The following is a 13637-nucleotide window of genomic DNA, read 5'->3' as shown; positions in this document are numbered from 1 at the left end:
CATAATTAATCAGTTGCTTCTCACAGTAAGTGACACTAATTAGTTGCACTCTAATTGCTATGTATGGAGTAATGTTACTCCATTCTAAGTACTCTGTAGAGTAGCGACATGAGATCTTTAATATATTATCACAGATTTCCATGTAATTACAATTTTTCCAATGGAGCGAAAGGAAAATATTGTAGGCGATTGCACCAGGAATCAATAAATAACTTATATTGCCACTATTAAGAAATAGAGTGATGGAATCCCTTCCTTATATTAACATGTATGTGATTAGGACTGTGTATACTGTAAGTGCCAATCCTTTGAACTGAAAATATGCCGTTTGCTAGCTATGTTCTTGCTAGGTGATTTTTTCTCCCAAAGGAAATTATTCTAATTTCTCTTGAATTTTATTAACATTCTGGAATCAGACACAGAATTGATTTGATATGACAAATGGAGAAAAAGGAAATACTAACTTCTAATCTGACTTTGTCTTGGATTTTCTGTCTTTATTTGGTTGTATTCTTTATCCTTTACATTGTAATTTCCTCCATTGTAGAAGACTGACTTATTATTCTTATATATTTGACATTGTTCTTTATGCTTAAGTATTAGAATGGGCTGAGCAATGCTTAAGTGTCTTTCTAGAAGCTTCCTCCAAACATTTGTGGTTCTAGAAATTTGTTCTTTAAAATGATTTTAAACCATAAATGAAAAGAGAGTTCTCTGGCTCTCTTTCAGCTTAAGTCTTATAGGGTAAAGAAAATCATATGAGTTCTGTAGAAAGAAATGTGAGGCAGCAGATATAATAGCAAAAGAAAATAGGCCTCTCCTTATAAATGCATGAAAGTGTTAGAATGAGAGTAGAAATTCAAAATCATATAACATATGACTCACTATTTCTTCTCTTCTGATGGCCTTATTCATACAGATTTTAATTATGTTGATTTTATACGGATTCTCTTTTCTCTTTCTTTTGAATTATTATTTTTTTCGTGATTTATGTTGAAGAATCCCTTGTTACTACTGGGAGTGCATTTGTCCTTTAGTGCCTGTTTTGATTCTGGTGTTTAGCAGCTTTTTCTTAAGGAAACTCTCTCTGTCTCTTCCTGTACCTGCTAAGTGATTTTTTAGGGTTTGAGAACTTTTTTTCAATTCTGAGGTTTACATCACACAAAACTTTAGATTTCCTCTAAAAAACATATGACTAGTTCAGAACTTAGCACATGATCTGATATAAGGATATTTTCCTGTAAAGATTTCCTAAGGTCTGTAAACATTTGTTTATTGGGCATATTTGTTTTACCTCTCTTCATTAGAAACAAAGATGACTGAAAAAACTTGCAAATTAAATTTTATTTTCTCAAGCTTTTTTTGGAAGAGGAAAAAAATTGTTGAAAATATAGGGGAAAAAGATAATTAAGGTTTCCAGCTGTTCATAGTCCTATTATTAATGGATATATTTAAAACAAAATTAATTTTAGGTATTTCCTTTCCTAATATGTAATGCTGCTTTCAAATCTGCCCCATGCTTTTTTTTTGTCTTCAGGCATCTGTTTTCAGCTATTCATATTTTTATTATTGATTGAATATATTTGCACCAAAGTTAGTTTTGTGTCCTTTTGCACTCACTGTCAGTAATGTGTATGCTCATGCTAAATGCTTCACCTAGAAAGAATGCCCTCTTTTCCCACCATCCTTCTACCAGACTCATCCCATCACCCTTCCCATGTCCTGTTACAATGGAAACAGTGTAGTGTGTTTTAAAAACAACATCAATGACATAACTGATGCCTAGGAGGAGGAAGAATTTGGCCTATGTCCTCACTGTGTCAGTTTATCTATCTTGACACGTCACTTAACTTTGGTTTTTTCATCTAAAACATGGAAGTAAAACCTGGGTGCACTGGATAATTTCTTAAGACAATAATTTATCAAAACTGACTCCAGGAAAGAGAAAAATCTAAACAGATTCATTATAACAGGAGAAATAAAGAGGAACTTTTCATGAAGCAACCCACCTAAACTACTGGGCTTGGGTGACTTCATAGGTTTTATAGGGTAATTCAACTACACTTTTCAAAAGCAGATATTTCAATGCTATTTTAACTGTACCAGAACATAGAAAAAGAAGGAAAATGCTCCCAAGTTTGATAAAGACTGATTAAAACAGAAAGTTATGAGTCAATTTTATTTTTGAATTATAGATAAAAATATCCAAACTAAATTATTTGCATAAAGAATCCATAAACACATTGGGACCATAAGGATTTTATTCCAAGAAAGGAAAGATGATTTAATATTAAGAAATATATTCATATAATCCATCTTATTAATAGATCTGAGAAGAAATAACTTGTGAGACTGAAAATTTCAACATCTTTTTTGATTAGAAAATTTAAATCCCTCAACAAACTAAGACTAAACTAAATATAGTTAACGTGATAAAATATATTTAGACTTAATGAACTTTTCACTAAAGTCAGGAACAAGAGAAGAATGCTATCACCTCTATTATCTGACATTTTACTGGAGATAATAGCCAAGGCAAAGGCAAGAGAAAAAAAAATCAGAGGTAAACAAATTGTAATGGAAGAGATAAAAGTCCCACTATTTGCAGATATGGTATATGTAGAAAAGGAAAGACAATACATTTTAAAACTATTAAAAATAAGAGGAAAATTTATAAAGCTAGTGAAACAGAAAAATGAAACAAAATGAAATGCAGAAAGTAATTATTCACGTATGCAAATAATAAAATATTTTAAAAGTAATGGAAGATAATGGGTATAGCATTCCAGTTTTTCAGGATGAAAAAGTTCTAGAGGTCTGTTGCACAACAATGTGAATATACTTAACAATAAAAATGTAGATAGGTAGCTAGACGGATAGATAGCTAAAGATATACAGTGGAAGACACATTAATATTCTGTTTATGAAAGTGGCAAAAATGTTAAAAAGATAACTCTAGAAAAATACTGCATCTATATATGAAAAAAACTAAAATACTTAGGATACAGAAGACTTGAAAAAATGGAAAAACCATCCTTGGACACAACATAGCTGTTATTTCTCTATATATTACTATATAAATTTAAACAATAACTGTAATTATTGATTTCTTTATTATTTTACTTGCTTGTTTGTTTGGAATGATAAAATCTGACTCCATAGGTCATTTGGAAAAATAAACAAATAGTAAAACTCCTTTAAGAAAAGAGTGATGAATAAGGTTAGCCCTGCCAGATATTAAAATGTGTTACAAAACATGACTAGACAGAACAATGGGACAAAATAGAAAGTCCAAAAATAAATTGACATTCATAAGAGAATTTGGCATTTGGAAATGATGGACTAGTCAATAAATTGAACAAAATAAAGTTAAACCCATATGTCATATTACACACTAGGAAAAAGTCCAAATGAAATTATAGTAAGAGCATTAGAAAGAAACATCTGAGAACTGCATTATAAACTGGGAATGGAAATGGTCTTGCTACCTCTCAGTAAAATCTAGATGCAAGAAAAGAAAAGATTGACAAATTTAAATACAAAAAATAAAATAAAAATCCATGGAGGAAAATCACCAGAAGAAAATAACAAGCTGGGAAATAATACTTGCAACCTATATTTTGAAAAAAAAGCTAATTTTCATAACATAAAAGGAATTGCTAAAAATCCACAAGGAAAAATATCAACTCCTGCCCCAAAAGGGCAAAAAATATAAACACACATGCAAGTGAATGGCTCTTAAACTTATAAAAAGAGACACAATCTCAATTAAAATAAGGGACATGATAATTAAAATTTTAATGTAATTAAAAACATTTTTTTCACATAATAAAAATCCAGAAGTTGATGGCATGCTCTGATAGTGAGATTGTGAGGGAACAGGCATTCTCTTACATTTCTGATCATAGTTTAAATTAGATAAACACCTTTAAAGGGCCATTTGGCAATATTATTAGAAATTATAAATGCATATACTCTTTATCCCCTAAATTCTACTTTGGAAATTGGCATTATTTATGTACTTAGCTTCAAAATAATGCATATTCAGGATTATTTACTGAAATAATGTTTATAACAGCTCAGACTAGAATCCATGTAAGTGTCCCTATCTATGGGACAAGTAAGATGGCACATTCACTGTAGTAGAGTGTAATACAGCTGCAAAAAAGAACAAAAAAATTCTCTATAATTTGATATGAAAATTATCTGTTATACAGTTAAATTTAGAAAGGCAAAGTGTGACAGTGCATAAAGTATGCTATCTTTGGGTAAAGTAATAAATATTTATATTTACTGTGTAATGAAACTCTGTATGAACAGAGAACAGTAATTACTTTGGTGGAGGTGATGGTGGGGATGTGTAGTAGAGTATGAACTAGGCAGAACTGTGAGTCTTGGGTAGGAGTGAGAATTTTTACGGTAGACTTTTCAGCATGTTTTTATGTTTGAACCATGTATATGTGTTAACTATTCAAAACTTAGATGAAAAATTTATTAACATTATAAAATATGCAATAGAAAGGAGAGAACATAAGGAAAAAACATTATAACTCACTCGTGCAAAATAATAATAGCAATATCCTTTGAATGAGTCAAAGTGGTTTTATAAAGACATTTGTCTGTGACTTCATTAGTGCTACAGTCTTCTTGACCATGGTTTCCCCATTTGGGGAAGTGGCTGTTAGAATCCAGATTGGAGATAAAGTATGTGAATGGGGTCAGGCCAGCCTGTGTTGAGAAAGAAGTGTTCCAAGATCAAGGTATCTATGAGAAGAGAGAGTCTCCACTCCAAGAAATAGCAAGGAGAGCTGTTTTATGTGTTTGTTTTGTTTTATTAAGCCCTGTGATACCACCTAGTAACTTCTAAACCAGTTAGTTTAGGATGGAGCTAGATGAAATTGATTCATTTACAACTATGGTGGCCCCTGTTTCTATTCTCATGCTTAAAGCCTAGTTAAATCTGGATTACTAGGTACTAACATGACCTGTGACAGCAGAGGAGAGAACTAATTCACTTCAGATCCTGGTAAGTCCATGGAGCAGGAAAAAGTCCATGGATCAGAGACTAAAGCTGCTTAGAGATATCTTAATTCTCTTTGTGCAATGATCTCTTTACCAGGAAGCCACAGATGATTCAACCAGGACAATCAATCTACTTATTTCTACCTGATCAATCAAGGGAGCTGGGAGTCTTGTTTTCCTTTTTTTCCTTCTTACTTGCTCCCTTCCATGAAACTTCTATCCAAATCCTGGTATTATATCTTTCTTTGAAAGTCTTCTTATCTTAGGAATCATTTTGCAACTGCTTGATTTGGACATGGTCTTCTTATTGCCTGAGAGTCTCTCATCAAGTTTTCTAGCCATAATCTCCCCAAAGGATAGCAATGTTATCATCACCAAAAGTGAACGAATAATAATTTATCTGTGCATGCATATCTTCAGTACATATTACTAGCTCTCTATAAAAGGCAAATAGTAATGATAAACCTTGAAATATGCCTTTCAAAGATAGCAGATAGCAAACTGTGTGAGCCATTTTGAAAACAGATTCAAAAGAAGAAGTCCTGAACTTTCATTTCCCATCTGTTGGGTTTCTTTGAAGTGGGAGTTAACCCTGACATGAAACAGCTCCAGAAACAGAGCCATGCCCAGTTGTTTTTGGCCTGATAATTCGACCCCCAGTAATGACTCCCACAGGCAACTGGGTGTCTTTGATGACTCACTCCTCTCCTCTTAAGGATAGGCCTCCAGACATTTGTGCGTTTCCTAGTCTCTGCAGTACAGCCCCTGGGGAAGAAGAAAAGAATAGCCTAATTTAACAAATAAAATCAGATGAATTGTCTGCTCCCTCTCTAAATCAAGACTTTTTTTTTTTTTTTTTTAATAGAAGCTTCCCTGCCTTCTTTGTTCTTGCTTGTAGTGGGGCTCTTCTAATTAAAAGTCTGCGATTCAACTAAAATAGAGAACTCATCTCCTGGGTGGCAAAAAGCTAAAGGAAGATCTTTCATGAATAATCTAGGAAGAGCAATTCAAAGCTGTTTTTCATTTTTATTGAGGGAAGAATGAGGAAAAGTTATTTTGTTTGTAAAAACCGTGGAATTTGGTAAAATGTCTTTAATGTGAAGATGGAAACCTATTTTTATGCAGCCTTGTTAAGGACTGAGGTACCAGGGTAGGAGTGGAGTGCTGATTTGAAGAGAATCCCAAACTGCCTTTTTGGCCACAAACACTAGTCTCTAAAAATTCTGATTACCTCCTGCTTGAAAAAGACTGCCCTTTAAAAAGCAAAACATGATCCTTATAGAGGACCCATATTCTGTAAATTATTTTAAATCAAGGTCAAAGTGATTTCCTCCCGGAGAACTAAATTACTCCCTTTTGCAAGCAATTTTTATTTTCCTCTGCTATTATTAAAGAGTGAATTTTTAATACAAACAGCCAATAAATGTGAAACTCATGTATTAAAGTTACATTTCTACCATGCACACCAGGAGCTCCATCTTCCTATTTCAGTCTAAAATACATAAAATAGATATATTATTTTTTAAAAATGCATATTTTCCCCTTTTTTACAACTATGTTGACTTTATGGAGCTTTTCTTTTCTTTTTTATGTGTATGCTTTATTCTATTTGGCACCAGACAAGAAAATATTACTTCCATTTTTATAAGTGAAAAAATTCAGTTTCTCAAGCTACAAGTTCTATATAGTCAAATAAATGAAGTCTAGGGGACCTATAAAATCTCTACAAATGCTCCAATTCTGTATTGTTCTGTGTCTTTGGCCACTGAACCTGAATAAATATTTAAAGGATTCTCCTCCAAATGGAATATGGGATTTAAGGTGGCAGTTGTTATTTAATTTTATGTATTAACATATTGCTATATACCTACTCATATAGTCTTTTGATGCACACTCTTATTCTCTAATCAGTGAATGCATTTTATGTTTATTTTCCCAATAAGATGGTAGATCCCTGAGGTCAAAAAGCCATGTCTCATGCTTCTTTCTCTTAGAGAACCTGATGCAGTGTTGAATAGTAGAAAGTGGATAAATGCAAAATTGAAATACCCTATGCTCAACCCCGAATCCTGCTGCTTGCTACTCTCAGGTTCTTAGACCATAAAATAGGAATGCATATCTATTGCACAGGGCTGATGAGACGATGTATGTGAAACAGCTTTGTGAACTTTGAAGCTCTGTACAAATATTTGGTTGACCCTCGAAGGGTGAATACTGGCCAGCTAGATGAAAGCTCTGGAGAAGGAGAAGAGAGGAATCCACACAGCACATGAAAGACAGGGAAGGGACCAACTTCAGCTCTCAGGTCTCAGTGTTTTCTGGCTGGTTCTTTCAGAGCTAAGTCATTCTCTTGATGTTCATGCTGCTGCTCTGGCCTCTGCTTGAAATAACATCTCTTTGCCTTCATGGGCCAAAGCCATTGGCAGGTCACTGCTGGTCAGTCTTCTCAGAAAGGTTTCTCCCCAGAAAGGATGTCAGGCCCAACAGTTTGCAACCATCTGTGACTCCTTCTTGCCTCTTCTTTGTCCTCACACAGACGCAATGCTGTTGCTCATTTGTATATTGTTCATAGCCATTTCAACCCATCTATTCTGACAGTGGTCATCTTGCTCTTAGTCTCTCACACAGAGAATAGGAGAGACTCCAGATGACCAGAAATAGGCCAGTGTCTTCCCAAAGAAGGAAATAGAAAGGTTCATAAACAATAGTTTGGTGACTTTCATTTTAACTCCACCTTATGGTTCTAGAATTTACCATTAAAAAATGTGTTAGTCACCACCGAAAAGGAGATGTGATCTCATTTGCTTCCTACATTACTAAGTTGGCAGTGTGTAGAATGCTATAGGTACTACATAGGTGAACTCCGTATTTGGCAGGATCCATTCCCTCAAATCACATGAATTAAACACCTACTGTGTGTTTGGGGGGATATAGAGGTAAATATTGTACATTCTTCATGTTTAATAGGTTCATGTTCATGTTCATAGTCTAATGAAAGAGCCAGCTACATAATGTGCAACATGGCACAGATGAATTAATATAAGTACAGTAAAAAATTGACATGCTATACTATAGGCACCCAGGAAAGGAACAGCTTACGCTTCTGGGGCCAGAAGATCAGGGAAGACTTTGTAGTAGAGGGCATGCCTAGAGAAAAGTAAGAGTTTGTCAGAGAATGGATGGTGATGGGGACAGGGTATTCCAGCCAGTGGGGAGAGAGAGTGACCAAAGGCAGGGAAACATCCTGGTGTGTGCATATGAACTACAAGCAGTTTAGTGTTCTTAGATTGCACGATTCCCCCAGGGTGTGACATGTTTGGAGGGCAGGAAAGGGTCTACTTTTCTTATGGTATTCTGGAATCAAAATGGAAAGACATTGGCTATAAGTGAAGAATATAGGATGGATTAGTAACTGGTGGAAAATCTCTGCCCAAGATGCTGATTAATGGTAAGGCGAGGGAAATATATGAGGATATGCTACAGGATAGTTTTTAGCTGTAATAATTTGCACATTGAATCAATAATTGTTTCCTAAGCACCTAACATGTATTAGACCCTGAGATTACAATGGTATTGAAGAAATAATCCTTGCCCTCAAGGATTTTGCAAATCTACAGAGAAGCCTGTTCAATACAGTTTTGTTGGTGATTTAAATTGAACCAATGAATGCAATACAGTGAAACTGGAAGAAGTCATTTATATTATAGAGTAGAACCATCATCTCCAAATGTCCTGGTGGGCTGCATTGACAGCCTGACTCTAATCGGGCACTTAATAATATCATGTATTGGCTATTTCTGATCAATGGAGTACTGATTTCAACCTAGAAGGTACTCTTTCCACCAAAGTATTAAAGCCTAGAAAATTGCTCTATTCTTCCTGCAAGAGACAAACACCAGAACGACAATCATATAGCACTTAGAAGAACTGAAAGCTATAATACTAAATGATATAATGAGCAAAAGTAAACATGCTAGGGTAACATTCATCTTACCAATTTATATCCCATAATGCAGCATAAGAATGGTGACCATCTACCTAAACCAGAAAATATAGTATGACTTTTAGTTCATTCAATGCATGGCAGATTGAATTCAGCTGTTTTAGTCCCTGGAGAAACTCTGCTAAATAATAATAAAATGCTAAACCAGGGAGAGGGAAAGAGTGGGGACTGCTCTTTCTCTTTTTAAGCCTTCAAGAGCCATTTGATATTTACATTTGTATATACATGATATTAAAATGAAAACGAAGTTACAAAAGAGCATATAAGAAAATGGCCAGTTACACTGTATTCTGTCTTTTCATATTTATTCTCTTCCTGTACCTAATATAGGAGGTTGATTGGATTCCTTTCACAGGCTGTTGGTAAGTGCTAGATTGGATGCCCAAGCCAAATAAGGTTGTTTTTCTCTCACTTTAATTACAAAATGCAATGATTAATATTTAATATAAATTAAATCTAATCATTAATATAAGAATTTAACTACTATTACATTTTTAAAAATTCCTCTAATATTTAGATCTATATATACACACATAAACCTATGTGTGTGTATTTATACATTTGTGTATTATTTAACATTGTGCATTTTACTTCCTAGATATGCTGTAGGCAAGACACTGGAATCTAATAGTTAACACAGACAGCCCTTGGGTAATTTCTGTGCAGGTGGTCTGTATTACTCATTGGAAGAAATATGGCTTAGGAATTATACCCTAAAGGTGAACTTGTTCCAAGATGAGTCAACAGCCTGAATTTTTAGTTATCTATTTGTGCATTTATTTATTTATTATTGAAGCATAAGTAATATACAATATAAAATGCACAAATCTTAAATTTATATGTCAATCAGTTTTGGTAATTATGTTGCACCATAAAACTACCACTCAGTAAAAATATAGACTATTTTACATCATCCAAGAAAATTCCAGTGTTTTCCTTTTCAGTCAGTTCATCCCATAACAGCCACCACCACCACCACCACTCTCTGACTTTTATCAGCATAGATTAATTCTGCCCGTCCTCGGGCATAACATAAATGGAATCATAGTTTATATTCTTTTTTGGTCTGGCTTCTTAATGTTTTGAGATTCATTCATGTTGTGGCAAGTAGCTGAAGTTTTCACTTTTATTTTTAATTATTACCACAATTTGCTTCTCCATTCTCTTATTGATCAACATTTGGGTTGTTTCTAGTTTTGGGTTATTGTGAACAAGGCTGCTATAAACATTCTTGATTCCCATAAAGTAAATACCTAGATGTAGAATATCTAGGTCATAGGCTAGATAAGTATTTAACTTTATAAGAAAATGATGAAGAGTATTCCAAAGTGATTGTATGATTATAATCCATCAGCAAAATATGAGTGTTCCAGGTACTCCAAATCCTCACCAATATTCTTCACTGTCATTCGTCTTAGTCAGCTTAGGCTATAATAATGTACAATGGACTAGGTGGTTTAAATGACAGGTATTTAATTTCTCATAGTTCTGGAGGCTGGGAAATCCAAGGTCAGGATTCCAGCATGGTGGGATTCTTGATCAGGGCCCTCATCCTGGCTTGCAGATGGCCGCCTTCTCACATGGCTGAGAGAGAGCTCTGGTATCTCTTCTCTTTCTTATAAAGCTACTTGGTTACAGTGACTTTTATTAATAGCAAGTCTTGAAATTAATAGTATATATCTTCCAATGTATTCTTTCTGAGATTACTTGGGTTAATTTAGATCCTTTGTACTTTCATATCAATATTTAAAATTTTTTAAAAATTTCTACAAAAAATTCTAATGGGATTTTTTATTGAAATTTTTATTTAATCTTGAGATTATTTTGTGAGGAAACAAATCCCATCAAGGGGGTCTCACCCTCATAATCTCATCTAACTCTAATTACCTCCCAGTGGCCCCCACCTCCAGTTTCTCTCCCCTTGGGAGTTAGGGCTCCAACATATGAATTTAGGAAGAACCCTAAACTCTCAGTCCATACATCAATCTTTTTTATTTTAGCAGTTATAATAGGTGTGGTATTGTGACACTATGATTTCATTTGTATTTACCTGATAGCTAATGATGTTAGGCACCTTTCAATATGACTATTGGCCTTATTTTCTTTTCTTTTATCTTTTCAGGTTTTTGCACATTTTTAAAATTAGGTGTCTTGTATTTTTATCACTGACTTATAGGAGTTCTTTATATGTTTTGTATAAAAGCTTCTGATAAATATTTTACAAATATTTCTCCCAATATGTGGCTTATAAATTTATTTCTTAATTATGTCTTTTCATGAGCAGAAATATTAACTTTTGATGGAATCCAACTTGTCAATTATTTTATAGTTACATTTTTTCTTCGTGTGTGTATATATAGCCTCTCTAATAAATTTTTGCCAACTCCAAGATAACAAAGATATTCTACTTTTTATTTCCTTTTAGAAGCTTTGAGGTTTTAATTTTTAAATTAATTCTATGAGCCTTCTCAACTTTCCTTATATGAAATGAGATATGGATAGATGTTCACTCCTCTCTCCCACACCATAGAGATAGCAAGTTGTTCCAGCACCTTTTATTGAAAAGACTTTTTGTTCTCTATTGAATTAACCTGGTGCTTTTGATAATAATTAAGACAGAACATATGTGTGTTCTAAAAGGGTTTGTATAAGATTGATATTATATTTCCTTAAATGTGATAGAATTCACCAGAAGCTTCTGAACTTAGAGTTTTCTTAAGAAACTTTCTTAGGAAAGTTTTTATTGTGAATTAAAGTAGATCTATTCAGATTTTCTATTTATTTTCATATCTGTTTTGTTACATTATACTATTCAAGAAATTTGTCTATTTCATTTAAGTTTATTACCATAATGTTTTTAATAATTCTTCTAACTATATCTTTAATATTTGTAGGATCCATAATGCTGTCGCCTCTTTCATTCCTGATGTTGGCAATTGTTTTTCCTTGATCAGTCTTTCAAGCGGTTCTCAATTTTGTAACATTTCAGAAAAAGCAAATTTGAGTTTTGTTGGTTTTGTCTGTTTTCTATTTTGTTGATTTCCACTCTGATGTTTATTTCTTTTCCCCTATATAATTGAGATTAATTTGCTTTCCCCTTTTAGTTTCTTAAAGGTCTTACATTGCTCACAGTTTCTTAAAATGGAAGCTTAGAGAGAAAAATTTTCTGTAAGCACTGATTAGGTGCAATTCATAAATTCTAATATATCATTCAGTTCAAAATACATTCTAAATTCCTTGCAATTTATTTTGTAATCCATGGTTCTTTAGAAGTGTTTAATTTCCATAATTTGAGTATTTTCTAGATATCTTTTTTTTTTTGGTTTCTAGTTAAACTCCTTTGAGAAACATATTCTGCATGATTTCAATCTTTCGAAATGTATTGTGACATGTTTAATGGCCTAGCATATGGTCTATCTTGGTGAATGTTTCATGGATACTTGAAAAAGAGTGTATTCTGTGGTTATTGAATGTAGTGCCTTATAAAAGTCAATTAGGTAATTGTTGGTTAATGATGTCCAAATATGCTGTAGATGTACTCATCGTCCATTCCATTTGTTCTATCAATTATTCATACTGAGTATGAAAATCCCAACTATGTGAATTTGTCTATGTCTTCCTTTACTTTGGCCACTTTTTAAAAAATCAAATAATTTAATCTGATTTTAGGTGCACACATATTTAAAATTGTTAGAAAACAATTCTAGAGAATACTCTTAAATCAAATTTCTATAATCATGAGTTGTTCCCATTTAAGCAATAATAAAAGATAAAATCTGACAATACATCATTTTGAATTTTATTTTGTCAGATATTAATATAGCTAAACCAGCTTTCAAATGTTTACTGTTTGCATAGTATGTCTTTTCCCACCATTTTACTTTCATCATGTCTGAGTCTACATAATTAAAGTGCATTTCTTGTAGGCAGAGTACAATTGGGTCAGACTTTTTATATGCAGTCTAACCATCTCTGTGTTTTCAATGCATGGTTGAAGTGGTTTTGTTTAATGCAATCATTGATACAGTTGAGTTTAAGTCTACAAATTTACTTCTTTTCTATTTGTCTCTTCTATTATTTTTCAGTTCGGATTTTCTGCTTTATTTTTGATTAATTAAATATTATTTATTCCATTTTATCTTCTCTATTGACTTCCTAGTTTTACCTCTTTGTATTTTTTCCCAGTATTTTAGAGATTAAATACATCATATATCACAGTGTACCTCTAATAATTATCCTACTTTTGAACAATGTAAAAACTTTATAATGGTATAATTCTATTTACCTCCCCCGCTGGCCCTTTGTTCTATTTTGTTATATATTTTAGATCTACACATGTTATAAGCCTAATATTACTTTTTCTTTAAAGAGTCAATAATTTTTTAAAATAATTAAGTGTATACTCACAAATAATAAAGATATTAAAAATGGTCTTCTAAATTTACTCACATATTTATACTTTCCAAGGCTCTTCATTACTTCCTGCAAATCCACTCTTCCATCTGCCATCATTTGCCTTCTGCCCAAAGCCTTTTAATGCAGGGCTGCTAGAGACAGACTCAGCGTTTGTATGCCAGAATATGTCTTATGTTGAAGGATTTTCACTGGATAT

Source organism: Eulemur rufifrons, chromosome 16 (genome assembly GCF_041146395.1).
Source record: "Eulemur rufifrons isolate Redbay chromosome 16, OSU_ERuf_1, whole genome shotgun sequence".
Taxonomy (NCBI): Eukaryota; Metazoa; Chordata; class Mammalia; order Primates; family Lemuridae; genus Eulemur; species Eulemur rufifrons.
Note: the sequence above shows the minus strand (reverse complement) of the source record.